We start from the raw sequence: 14,862 nt of genomic DNA on the forward strand, positions 1-14,862 counted from the left end.
CGTTCAACAAGAATTTACATTTCAGAAAGCTATAATAAGCATAACATGGATAAATTACTTACTTACATTAAATATTTTAAAATGTGTTTAATCGTTTCATATGTTAATAATCGTAGTTGATTAGAGAAATATAGCTTTAATTATTTTTAATTAAAAAGTTGGCTTAGATTTGTTTTCTAACCGCGTTTTTAGTCGCGTACAAGCGACTCTATAAGTCACTCCGTCGGTCGGTCAGTCGGCCTGTCGGTCGGTCAGTCTGTCGGTCTGTCCGTAACACTTTTGTGCTTGGCCTTTTTGGTTAAGATCAAAGGTCTGTTGTTAATAGATGCTGTCCTTAGCTTTTTAAGCTTTTCTTGGCATTTTGGCCAAGATCAAAGTATTGTTGATTTTCAATGTATTTTTAACATGAATAAAGGATTTAATATCTCAAAGTTTAGTATCTGTTCCGGCAGATACTGCAAGCAAAGACCATATGAGAAAACCCAAACCACCCAGGAGGCCAAGGGAGAGGAATGGAGCACGGTAGTGAAACAAAAATGGAAGCCACTAATCCCTTCCGCCACCGTCCCACAACCAGCTCAAAAATCGAAGCAGCAGCCTCTGCAAATGCAGCAACAGCAGCCACCGCAGCCGATGTCGCAGAAAAAGCTGCATCAACAACAACTACCACAGCAGAAGAAGCAGCAAGAGCAGTAAGTGCAGCAGAAGCAGCAGCAGCAGCAGCAGAAGCAACAGCAACGACACCAGCGAGAGCAGCAGCAACAAAAACAGCCACAGCAGAGCAGCAACTAGAGGAGCAGACACAACCAAAAGTCCCCACACCAATCGAAACGAGGATCAAGCGAAGAAAAGACTGCTCCTCTGAGGATGAATCCGCAAGTGAGAGGGATAAGAACTCAACCTCACCTCTCCCCGGTTCATTCGAAAGAATAAAAAAGAAAAACAAAAAAAGAAAAGGGGAAGTAAAGGTAGCCCCCACTCCCTGTGAACATACACCACCCCTAACAACAAAATCCACTTCCACCACCAAACTAGACACTGCCCCAACACCAGACACCGCACCAACACCAGACACCACAGACACCGCACCAACACCAGACATCGCACCAACACCAGACACCGCACCAACACCAGACACTACACCAGCACTAACACCAGGCACCACACAAACACTCGTCCCCACACCAATGCAAACTGAGCCACCACCCCAAAAAGAAAAGGAAAAGAATGAACCGAGGGAGGGGAGAGACTCCTCTGCCTCTCGCAGACCAACCAAATTAAAAGCCCTTTCCCCCGAGGAACTATGTTATGTAGACCCTCTATCTGTGGCAACAGACATTTCCCATCGGCAGAGGAAAAACTTAAAACCTCTGTTCGATTACAAACAGATAGAGGGGAAAGATGTAAATATCCCCTAAAATTTCCCGGACGCCCCGTTCCTAATAACTTTTGTCAGAACTCCAAGGCCTGCAAGACCAACTTGTGGACAAGTTGGCCGCTAAAGGGACGTTTCCAGGAATCGAACTGGTGAAGAAAAATGAACCTTCTCTTGACAAACTGTCAAAACAATGCAAGGGAAGGGTCCCAGTGTTGGTTCATCCGTCACTCTACAGGGCCATGAAATTAATTTATCCTTTGGACGTTGGCGGCATTGCGAGAGAAGGTCAGGATATGAAAAACCTGACCACCTTGAGCATGGCACATAACGTCGGCGTCCTCTCGCCGGCTGACTTCGGAGCTGAGTGTGACACACCCTAAGGTAGGTACCATGGCTTTGAATTTGGCTAGTTTGAATGCGAGAGGCTTGAGATCATCGGGCCGGACGGCTCGCCTCAGGCACGATTTTTTGTCCCTGGGAGTGGATGTGGCTGCGATTCAAGAGACGCATTTCATTTCCTCTGTGGACTGTCAGGTGCTGGCCTGAGAGTTTTAGGTTTTCTCAGCATATGGTAGCCCGCGGGGGAAGGGAGTTTCCGTGCTGGTTAAACTAACCCTGTCGGCGACGGTCGACGTTGTTCATAGGGATGCGGTGGGCAGGCTGGTTGTGGCCGATGTTGCCGTAAAAGATTCTGTGTTTTGGGTGATCGCGGTGCATTCGGCCATTTATTAGAAAGATAGGCAACGAAGCAGTCAACTCCAACACTGACGCGCTTTGTGAAATTTCTAGGTGTGGCTCGGACAAGTACATTGCAAATGTAAGACATCCAGATGGACGCACCCTGGAATCGACTCGGGATATCTGCGAGGGGTTTCGAGAACATTTTGAAGAGCATTTTACGCAGCAGCCCGATCTTCCGGTCCTTGAGTTTAGCGACCATTTGGCTGACTCTCCCCGCATCGAGGCGGCTAGAGCGGCTAGTTGCGAGGGCCGGGTGACGGAGCAGGATGTTTTTACTGCGCTGAAGCAGGTCAGCTGTGACAGATTGCCGGGACTCGATGGTCTGCTATACGAACTGTATTTGAGGCTGTCGCCCATGTTTCTGCCTCTTCTAATGGATGTGTTCAACTATTGGTTTTCTCAGGGATCCATTCCGGGGCAAGTCACCAAGGGAGTGATCTCATTGCTGAGGAAAGGTGACGGGCATGATGGGGAAGAGTTAGACGATTATAGGCCCATAACTCTGCTAAACACAGAGTTGAAGATTTTGGCCAATGTCGAATCGGCTGCAGGTTGTTATCGGCGAGTTGGTTGAACCGGAACAGAACTACGCTGTGAAGGGAAGATCGATTCAGAACAACTTGCACCTGATCCGCACAAGCCTAGAGGAAGGGATAGATGACGACACGTAAACCACGCTGATCAACTTAGATCAGTCCAAAGCTTTCGATAGGATCGACCATCGTTTCTTGGTATCTGTCTTAGAGGCCGCCGGTTTTAAACCGCACTTCTGTAAGTGGATCTCTATGATGTATCGACAGCCCACAGCCGTCGTGCAAGTCAACAGAAAGCGCTCGAAACCCTTTGTTATCTCGCGGTCGGTTCGTCAGGGTTGTCCGCTGTCGCCCCTGCTCTATGTTCTGGCTTTGGAGCCCCTGCCCCGCAAGCTGAGATATGGGAAGGCAAATTCAGCTCTACGCGGAATCGCAATACCCGGTAGCTCAGCCGCCAAGGTACCCGTGTTCGCCGATGATGTCACGGTCTTTGTGTCGAGCTTCAGAGACATCGAGATCATGTCGGAGGCGCTCGCTCAGTACGAAAGAATTACAGGGACAAAGATAAACCACAGCAAGTCGGTAGGACTGCGGTTGGGCGCCTGGAGTGGCAACGCCAACCTCCCGGCACCCTTCAGCTGGACGGATGGCTCGGTTTGGATCCTCGGCGTGTGGTTCGGACCGGGTCTCCAGCTTGACAAAAATTGGTTGGAGGTACGGTCAAAGGTGGAGGCTGCAGTCAATTCGTGGCTTCCTAGGAAACTTTCCTTAAAGGGTAGAGCTGAGGCGTGCGCCACTTAGTCTTTCCTATCATCCTTTACCGACTGGCCGTACTTCCCCTGCCTGCACAACACCTAACAGCTCTTGTCAAACTCTTGTTCTTGCTTCTTTGGGACAGAAGAAGACACTGAGTGAGCAGACAGGTCTATATTCAACGTCCGTGTGAGTGAGGCTTCGGAATGCCGGACGGCTCGTATCGATACTGAGCATTCTCACCCAATTATCGTATCCAATGTTGTGGGCAACGTGAGGCCGCCGTGGGACCGGGAAAGACAAATGGTCTACGTTACGATCCTGGATGTGGCGAGAATGGTGATTTGGACGTCGCGTCTGCAAGGTTGCCAGGGGGTGTTCTCTTTTTCTGATCAGGATCTGATCGCTTTCTTTAAACACCAACTACGGGTGAAGATCAGATGTGATAGAAGAAGGCTGCATCGTGCGGCATTTGACGGAAGATGGATACATGTAGCAAGTCTGGGTGTACGAAGAGGAGCCAGGTGTGGAACGCGCAGTTCGATAAAGTAAAATTAAATAAGTAGCCTCTCAGCTAGCTGAGTGTGTGTTCCATCCCTCCCCGATTAGGAAGTCTCCAAGATCTCCATCCTCTCCTTCTTGCAATTTTTGTTTTCACCCCCTCCTCTAAATTTCACCCATCTTGGAGAGAATGAAATACAAACTAACCCCCATTCCTTACCCACAAAATTTTCTTTTCTCCATTTACCCCCATCTTAGAGATTGACCCGCAGAAGCGAGGTTCCTTTTACAAACCTAGTGGAACGGGCAGTCTATCAACTAGACGGGTTGGGAGGATCCTACTAATCACCTTTTTTTTCTCCCCCGCCCTCGACACAAATAAATTATTGTACCATTTTTATTGTTATCGTTTTTTGTTTTTACACGTCAATAAAAGATGTTTTAAAAATTGGGAGTTAAGTAGGACGTCCCCCAGTATGGAAGGGTTAATGCAGTATTATGGTGAAAGAACATACATGCTGGGAGAAACTTTTGATTTTGTTTAGTTCTGGAGTGACAAGGGTGACCAACGTCTCCCACAATCCCCCCTTTTGAGTTGGCCATGTGCCTAAGTTTTTTGTTCAATGTATTTTTAACATGAATAAAGGATTTAATATCTCAAAGTGTAGTATCTGTTCCGGCAGATACTGCAAGCAATGACCATATGTGGGGGCAGCCCCACATATAAGACCTTGGTCAATATAGGGGCAACCCTTCATACCAATTGTCACTATCCAGCTCCCCTACTCCCCGGGGAGTTGATCCCCATTTCCCCTTCACTCCTCACATTAAAAATCGGCCTTGTGCCTAATTTGCTTGGTGGGGGAGCAAATAAATACCCTTTTCTTGGCCTTTTGGCCAAGATCAAAGTGTAGTATCTGTTCTTATTACATGCTGTACTTATGTTTATAACTTTTTGATATAAAGTGGGGGATCACTTTTCTGTATTAATTTAATGTAAAATGATCACCCACTTTACAAACAGTCAGTTTCAAAGCCATTCAAGTCATTCTCCAGATCATTCAAGTTGTTTTTGAAGGATTCCAGTTATGTTTTAAGCATTCAAGTCATTCTTAAGGTCATTCAATTCATCCTTAATTTCATTAAAGTCATTCTAAGTCATTTACTTTTTAACTTTTTATTTATTTAAGTAATTTCAGTCCATTTTTCGGTCATTTTAGCTTATCTTTAAGAATTTCATGTCAATCCTACATTCACGCATTCATTCATTACACGAGAGCACGCGACTAATGGCTATCGGCTTTGTTAATTTACAATATCAATCAAAAGATCTTAACACAGGTTTTTTCTTAATTTCATTCTCGCAGTTTAAGTAACGCATATGAACAATTAATATAATTTTGGTGTAATATAATTTGCATTAAACGGTCAAATATCCATCCTTGTTTTTTATTCACTACATCCATAAACAGTCCACTTAGCAAAAGTTATCTCATACACACTCGCATTAAAAGAAATTAGCAAAGTCACTTATTAATGATTCCAACTCGTTACAAAATCATATGCTATAATTTTATAGCAAACACATTATTCCATTTTATTAAATTAAAGAAAAAATTACATCCACAGACGAATTAAAAAATAAAGTAAAAATCAAGTTTTTACTATTATCACTTATATATATATATATATATATATATATATATATATATATATATATATATATATATATCCATATATAGATATATATATATAGATAGATAGATAGAGAGAGAGAGAGAGAAAGAGAGAGAGAGGGAAGTCTCGAAATAAAGACGAAACGTTGATGAACACATAATACGGGTTGTTCTCTATTTTGTCGGAATACTATTTCCATTATTTTCATCATATATATATATATATATATATATATATATAATGGAAATAGTATTCCGACATATATATATATATATATATATATATATATATATATATATATATATATATATATATATAGTAATCCACAGTACTGTCTCCCTGTTTCACAGCTAATCAGTACAGCTAGACAAGAAATTACCTCATGCCAGGATCGATGTGTGTATGTACGTATAAAATAATTTTTCTAATAAATATTTTTTAATATAAATTCTCGAAAGAAGGATGTGTGCATGTCTTTGTTTTAAAATATCTGACATTTGATTTTATTAAATTTTGAATAGTTTTATGCATTCATAAAATTACAATACAAAAATACAAGCATGAAAAGTAATATTATTAAGCTTAAACATGGAAAAGTAAAAGACTAGTTGTTAAAACTGGAAAAGAAAAAGAGAAAATATTCTAGTAAAAAATATAATAAATTTATAACTTAATATATTGCAGCATAAAGAATTGATTATATAATGTTATAAATTGAATTTAAAAAAATTGTTAATGCTGCAATATTTTAAGTTATAAATTTCTTATATTTTTTATAGAATATCTTCTTCTCCTTTCCAATTTTACCAACTAGTCTTTTACTTTTCCATGTTTAAGCTTAACCATATTACTTTTCATGCTCGCATTTTCCTATTGCAATCCATGATTTTTCCAGGCTTCCAGTAAATTCACTTGTTTTTTGTTTAATCTCCGTCTAATTTTTTTGCTCCCAATAAACATAACTTACACATATGTAATGACAATGTATGGCGCTCCTCTGCTTTCAATAAAATCCCTCTAATTATCTCCCTTTCATTCTTTCACTCTCTCTGTTTCACTTGTTACTTCTCTTTTCGCGAGAGCGGTGAATTGGTAGCAACCGTAGTTGATGAAGCGACGTGATTGCTATGGAAACCGGTCATAAAAAATGGTAGCTCACCTCTTTATGTTTATTTACGATTTTGAACACCAGAAAATTCATAACTTTCTTTTTACATGCAGATCACCACGTATCAAGGCCCGGAAGTCACTTGGGGATAAGGGTTATTGCGTGTACAGTAATCAATGGGATAGTATCCTAGTAATTGTTAGTATTGGAAATTTGATAAAGTGTCTTACTTAAGGGGCGGTTTATCAGGAATTTGTTTATGTTGGACTTGAAGACATCCAAGTTGTAGTTAGGTGGGAAACAAGCAGACGGAAGAGTGTTCCACAGGCGTGCACTTCTAAGAAAGAAGCCTTGTTCATGGAATCTACATTTTGATTTAGGCACAGATAAAGAGTGGGGAAAATTATTGACAGTGGTTTCAGCTAGACGGGTGTTTCTTGTGAAAGATTGGCGAGGAGGAGCAGAGATTTGAGCTCAGACGAGCACTTGCCACGGAAATAACGATAAAACAAAGACAGGCTTGCAACGTCTCTTCTATGGGAGAGAGGTTGCAGGGAAGAGAAAAGGGCATCCCCCACTAAGCCACGAAGCCTATTTTGTACTCTGTCAAGGTAGGACAGGCTCTTTTAGCAGCTCCTGCCCAGATGTGGCTGTAGTACTCCATCCTTGAGGTACTTGGCTTTTATACATATAGAGAATTGCATCAGTAGTGAGATATCTTCTAGAACGGTAGGAGGATCCCATCATTTCCCCAGCGATCTTGGCAACAGACGATGTATGTGTTCCATTTCAGATCAGGAGTAAAGGTCAAACCCAGAAGCTTGTCAAAACATGGAGCCTCCCCTAGACGAGAGCCACCCATTTCAATTGATTCCAGATGGGGATCAGAGCGTTGATGATGTAAAGATAGGAGTTTGGTTTTAGATGCATTAAAAGTAACCATCCACTTCTTCCCCTACTGTACCATGCGCTCAAGATCAGAGGAGAGAGAATCAGAGAGAACTTTGTCATTTACGGCCTTTGATGTGTTGCTATAGATGGTCGTATCATCAGCATAGATATCAACGAATGATTTAAGTATGTGTTTTGGGAGATCATTGATGTAGATCAGGAAGAGAGTTGGGCCCAGGATGGACCCTTGAGGGGTTCCATCATTAATACCGTGGGCCTCTGATTTCTGCACATCAACCACTACTCTTATGAGCCTACCAGAGAGAAATGATTTAATGATTGAGAAAACATTTCCAGTTATACCGTAGCTGGAAATTTTGTGAAGTAGACCCTTATGCCATACCTTATCGAAGGCCTTTGATATGTCAAGAGCAATTACCCTAGAAAGGAAGCCTTTGTCGAGAGATTCATTAATCCTATGACATATAACCGTTAGCACATCTGCTGTAGATCTAGCAGAACGGAAACCATATTGCATGTCACTAAGAAGGTTATTTCTGCTGAGTTGGTTGACTACTTCTCTATTTAATATGGATTCCAGCAACTTACTCATGACACACAAAACTTGTTTTACTGAACGAAAATGAAATTTATTTTCACAATATAGCTGAGAAAGTGATCTGTAAACTGTAATAATTGTTTGAAATTTAGTCGATAAATGAGTGAGCGGTGAAGCCTTAAAACAGTTCTCAATGACTAAAACTGCCACTTAACCATATATTCAAACCCGGTATCGACTTACTCTGCTATTTAGTTATGTTCTGATAGAATAATAATATATAATTATATATTATGATTATCGATGGGACGATCCCAATAAAATTATCAATTCTGTTCTAATTTCCCGATTCCAATACAATTACCGATTCCGATTCATTTTAATTTTCTAAATATTTAACTGTAGAGTCGTTTTTTTATTTTGAAGTTTTGGATTACAGTAAAAAGTGCAATGTGTGAATATATATGCGCAAATGTAAAAAAACAACAACTTTTCGACGTTTCTAACTATTTTCCTCTAATATTACTGTACTTTATTGAAAATAGTGAGATAACGAAAAATGTTTTCTCTTTTAAAACAAAGTTTTAAGTTGACAAAATACTTTTTTACTTTTGTTCATAAACAATGAAACATAGTTGAACATATACTTTTAGTATTTAAAAATAAACTTATTTAAAACAAAGATACTTCAAAAAGAAAACAAAGACAGAAAAAGGGAGACAAAACCATTTTTTTTTTACTTTTCTTGTCGAAGATTGCAAAGCAAGTCGATTTTATGTTAATCTCTAACAATAAAATTGTGGAGATGATTGTGGAGATCTACATAAGGGAAACGCAGCTTACCATGCTTTCTAATAAACTATTGAAATGTATAGCTAACAAACTTAAATTAAGCTGTTACGCAATATGAATTACGCAAGATGAATAAAAATATAATTGTGTAAGTTTGTAACTTAGTGAAATTATGCTAAATACAAATAAAATGAAAACCACTCACTTTCTTTTTGGCAATTTTGGAACGTTTAGAATGTGAATTTTACATGGGTAGAAGCTATTTTAAATAAATTTTATTCTCAAAATTATCTACGCATATTACTAAGGTGTGCACATTACATGGTATTACATTATAATTGATTTAGCAACATCTTTAAATTATAAAAAAAAGTTATAAAAAATACATGTTTTATTTTTTGAGGGATCATGGGCCAGTTAACTATGTAAGTTTAACGGAATCTGACCATCGACATAAAAGAATGTCACCTTCTACTACTTGAGGGTCAATTAATATCAAACCTACATAGTAACTCAACCATTTCCCTTCATTTATATATCAGAGATACGGTTTCTTTTTTAACACTCTTAACATTTATGGTGCCAACAAAATTCGGTAATTTTGATAAGATAACGTCGAATTCACTAACTACAAATTTGAAAACGTAATGGTATCATGTAAATAATTTACAGTAAAACTGTAAACACACCCTAATTTATTTGAACTTTATGTTATAAATAAAAAGTAATATGCGTACAAAAAATACCAGAAATACGGAAAATCACTAATTTCTGGGTAATGTGAACACATCAGAAAATATTTGAGCACTGTTTTTTTTCAGTCTACCATGCACCATAACATAGCATTCGTAAATAGAAAGCAATTTCATTCGTTTTCTAATAATGTGGCTTATGCTAAGCAGATAAACAAGGGAACATTTAAACGCAACATTTGGAAATATGCTGGTAGTAATTTCTGCCTGGAATTATTTAATAATTGGTTTAGTAATTGTTTTGTATTTTAAAAAGAATAATGATGACCTTGTTTATATTATTTTCAAGGTGGACGTGTGCTAGTGCTTTGAAGATAAAACTATATAAAACTAATTCAGAGCAACATTCCAAATGGATGCCAATTTTGTCTTAAATAGAAACAAATATTTGCTTGTTTCTCCTAAAATTTGAAATATTCATTTTGCACAAATCTGCATAACATGAAACGTTTTGCTTGTCGTAATATAAAATTCTAATTTATTTTTTAACCTATGTACAATTGGAATTTTATGCCTACTCATTGATATTTTATCTGATACTGAATCTAATCTATTATATTCTTCGTCTGTTAAGGAGAAGCTCTTGTAGATCAATGTAATTTTATACTGTCGCAATTGAGAATGCCCATTTAAGGAGGTTGGGTTTTCTGTATCTGTCGGAAAGTAAATATAGACTAAAAATTCCGTTGAAACTCGTTTCTTTTTATATCAAGAGAATATAAAAAGTTTATTTTTTGCAAAAATATTTTTTGTGAGTTCAAATATGTTTTATATTTTGGAATATATTTTAAAACTAGTTTTTTTTACATGGTAGTCGCCACTTATCAAGGCCCGGAAGTCACTCGGAGATAAGAGTTATTGCGTGTACAGTAATCAATGTGATAATATCGCGTTACTCGTTAGTAATGGAGGTTTGATAAAGTGTCTTACTAAAGGGGGCAGTTTATCAGGAATTTGTTTATGTTGGACTTGAAGACATTCAAGTTGTAGTCAGGTGGGAAACAGGCAGACGGAAGAGAGTTCCACAGGCGTGCACTTCTAACAAAGAAGCTTTGTTCATAGAATCTACGTTTTGATTTAGGCACAAATAACGAGTGGGGAAAATTATTGACAGGGGTTTCAGCTAGACGGGTGTTTTTCGTGAAAGATTGACAAGGGGGCACTAGAGATTGGAGCTCAGACGAACACTTTCCATGGAAATAACGATAAAACAAAGACAGGATCGAAACGTCTCTTCTGTGGGAGAGAGATTTCAGGGAAGAGAAAAGGGCATCCCCTACTAAGCCACGAAGCCTATTTTGTACAAGGCAGGATAGGCTGTTTTTAGCAGCTCTTGCCCAGGTGTGGCAGCAGTACTCCATCCTAGTTCACAAACAACGAAACTGAAAATAAAATGAGATGACGCCAAAGTGTGTACCCTCATCCATAGACGTGACAATCTTTTAATTCATTAATTTATAATTGAACTACACAATAACCTTTCAAAATGTTTTCTTTTCACACCTTTTGATTTTATAATGTTTGTCAAAGGTGGAAAAGTGGCGAATTTTTTTTATTAAAAAACGAGCAAAAGCACAATTGCACAAAAAATAGATTAAGAAAATAAAAACATATTTTATATTTATACTTATTTTTTTATTATCAATGATGTTTGTTTTCATTACATGTTTTTAAAACATTTCTTCTTCGAAACTTTGTAAATACAACTTGTAAAGGTCACCTAACCGATTTATAAAAAGTTGAATTTACGTAATAACGACGTGCGTTAAAAATTGTACAAGTATAAATGTCACCAAAAAACATGAAGGACGTTCCAAAAGTAAAACCACCTGTTTTTAACTAAAAAAACTAAAATGTTAAAGAGCTAAGAACAGCGAGTTGTGCAGTCGGATGCTTTCTCACGTTACATTAAAATTTCTCCATGTTGGTAAAGTTAGGGAAGCAAGGATCAGGGAAGGAATTCCAGAAGCAAGCGATTCGAGGAAATAAGCTATCAAAGTAGAAAGGTTTCCGGCATCTGAGGACATCTACAACAGATGGGTGGGATACTTCTGCTCGCTTGGTTGGGCGGCATTAAAACGAGGGGTTTTTTGTGCTCCAGATTTATTTTTCTACATAGTCAGTGCACTTACTAACCTCTTTTGATGCCTCGGTCATAAAAGTCCGGAGCACGCTTTGTCATTCAGATTTCTTCACCACTCTGAAATCGACGAACTCATATCCAAACTGTGCTAACATTAACTTCATCGGCTTCGTAAATGTTCAACAGGTGCCGGTGAATGTTATTCGGTTTAATTTTTTCTGTATGAAGAAATTCTGTGACACATCTCTGCTTCTAACGCATGCCCATGAGAGGAGTTGCCTTCAATATATGGAAGAGAGAGATAAATCTTTCGGATCATGAATGCATAAGTGCAGTCATCTTAACAATGTCATAGCTCAATACAATACCATCTGATTCACAATAATCCGGAGTAAAAAATTGGAGACATTACTTTTGGATCGTCCCTTGTTAGACAAGTAAAATGACACAAGTAAATAAAATAAAGAGTTTAGTTCGAAATCCCGTACAGATTCACGAATTCAACAAAATGTACACGATTAAGGTATGAGATTATATCGCCTGAAACGTTGTGATTATAACATTCAAGATGAGAATAATAGCGCGAATAATTTATATAATAAACATATATCACAGTTTATGAAATTTTCGATTGAAATCAAAGTTCAACAAATAATGGTAGTGTTTGTGACCCAACACATTTATGGGAAGTCTAGTATTTATATGTGCAAAAAAATCTATGCTCCCCGCAGTCAGGTATTTTTGACAACCTGGGTGAATGATATGACTAACTAATACATACTACACTAACACTGAACTGATAATACACTACTTCCAAGAAAAGGAAGGATAGTACCTAGAAAGATATTATAATGATGAACGAACACATACTACCGCACTCTTCCCCAAAGGAAAATGATCCCATGGCAACAAACAAATACTATGCTAATTTCCCAAAGGAGGAGGTGATGCCTGGAAGGATGGTTACATTAAAATAAATCAAAAGCTATACTACCTCTTCCACTAAAAAGGAGGAGATAATACCTGGGTAGATTTCTCATGAGAACAGGATAGATTCTACACTACCCTTCCCAAGTTGCACGTTGAAAGATAGTGTGGAAAATTGTTTACACTATTTTATTTTGTCCCTTTTTTCTCTCTTTTCTTATTCGTTCCCCATATCTATGTTTCCTTCTCTCTCCTCCTCTTTTACATCACGTGATCCCGTTCTGCTCGCGGATTGGGTGTTCCAAGTCGTCCTCGTGGTGCATTTTTGAAAACTGAAATACAGTACCTATTCAAACTTCGAGAAGAAAGAGTTAAATATGTTTAATCAAGGTCTCGGGCAAAGAAAAGAGACCAAAAGACTCGGTGAACCGTTTCTCCGTCTTGACTAGACATTAAAATAGTTGATAGACAAAAGAATTGCTGATTCGTCAGGAAGATAAAAGGACCTTTATGTCAAGTTATTTACGTGTCGGAACGAGTCTCAGGAAAATTTGAGACAAGGGAAATTTATGAGAGAATCAGAAGAGAATTTTCTGCTTCAACTGGACATTAAAACAGTTAAAATATGCGACGAATTCGAAGGCATTAATTATCTCAGGATAAAAAGGAACACGCAGGATACGTCGCGGAGGTATTTACTTACCTGAACCCACAGTTTTGAACTTCGACTCTGAAGTATGGATTTTATATTGCCTTTCCTGGGAAAATTACAAAAGGATTGTGGTCGCGCGCACGAAAATATTACCAGTACAGAACTATGACAATAAAGCTAACAAACTCTAATGGAGAACGAACACTGCTTAAAACGGGGAGAGGACGACGATTGTTTCTAAAAAAAGGACTCGAACTGAAAAAAGTCAATAATGCAATTTCTAAAAAGGATTTATACGAACCTTGAACTGTCTTCAATGAGTTAATCCCCCTCTCTCTTTCTCTGTATATCTCTTTCACTCTCTCACTGCTTTACCCTTTCGGAAATATTACGATACAAGGGTTTCGCTTGTAAGACAGATGGACAAATCTTGCAGATTACAGACTTTTTCTTATCAGGATTTTCACGTTAAAAAAATCATTTCTTTCAAGTTGTTTTTATTTTTACTATCCTTTTCTCACACAAATGTTTCTTTCTTTTTATTATAGTTGCAGGTATCAAACTAAGAATTACCTTCCGCGGGACATAGCGGATAAAGTTTTCTTCAATAGCACTATAATGGAATAGTCTTATTATTTCGGGATACCAAATGTGTAATATAAACATTTATAGATATACGTTTATTTGTAATTTATCGCACATTTTGTATAATTTTAATGTTTGCATAATTTTAAAATATTTAAATTAATAATATAACGTATGTGCTGCATACACATAATGCATTTTTATGAATTGAAAAAAAATAAAAACATCCGGTACTGTTACATTAAATTTCTATTAAAAAAGCGTAATACTTGTATTAACTGTTTCTGTACATTTGTTTTTTTTTCTTCAAAACAATAGATATTTACTGTAAGAGTGTTTAAGCGAGGAGTCTATACGAAAGCAAGATTTCGCAATATCTGGACCAGTATTACAGTGAGTCCAGTGACGAGAAAGTGCCTAGCACGACATGGAAAGAATGTCCAGATAAGCAGAGAATGACTAGTGTTACTTGGAGTTTTCTTTCTCCTAGTCTAGATGGAAAATCTAGTATACTCCACTATTTAATGCAGAACTGGCTAGATTATGTATTGATTCATAAGCTTCGTAAAATTTTTTAGTGAACGTGATGTAGAAGTTGTACATATAGAAAATATACTAAGTTCTTTATATCGATAAATGGTTGCTGTTGTAATTCTGTTGGTTTTCGGAATTTGTTGCTTGGACCAGTTGGAGAACTCTAGTCTCAGTCATCGTCCGATTATACGACCGATGAACTCATTCTACGTTCGAATTCTATCAGCATTTTTGATCGATATTTGAAAGTGTAATTTCGGAATTTCTTTGATTGGACGAATCATTCAAGTTCTTGTTTTGTATTCAATTTATTAATAGAATTCTGACTCAGTCAAACAGATAGATTATTAGAATGCATAAATAAAAGTCGACATAATCAGTAGACGGCCCATAATC

At 37.8% G+C, this 14,862-nt stretch overlaps 1 pseudogene; it reads left to right on the top strand.

The window, feature by feature from the left end:
* Positions 1-4,782: 4,782 nt before the first annotated feature.
* LOC145240465 (U2 spliceosomal RNA) lies at positions 4,783-4,920 on the top strand (annotated as a pseudogene).
* The last annotated feature ends 9,942 nt before the right edge of the window (positions 4,921-14,862 follow it).

This window comes from Euprymna scolopes, chromosome 19 (genome assembly GCF_053919585.1).
Source record: "Euprymna scolopes isolate OS-2025 chromosome 19, ASM5391958v1, whole genome shotgun sequence".
Taxonomy (NCBI): domain Eukaryota; kingdom Metazoa; phylum Mollusca; class Cephalopoda; order Sepiida; family Sepiolidae; genus Euprymna; species Euprymna scolopes.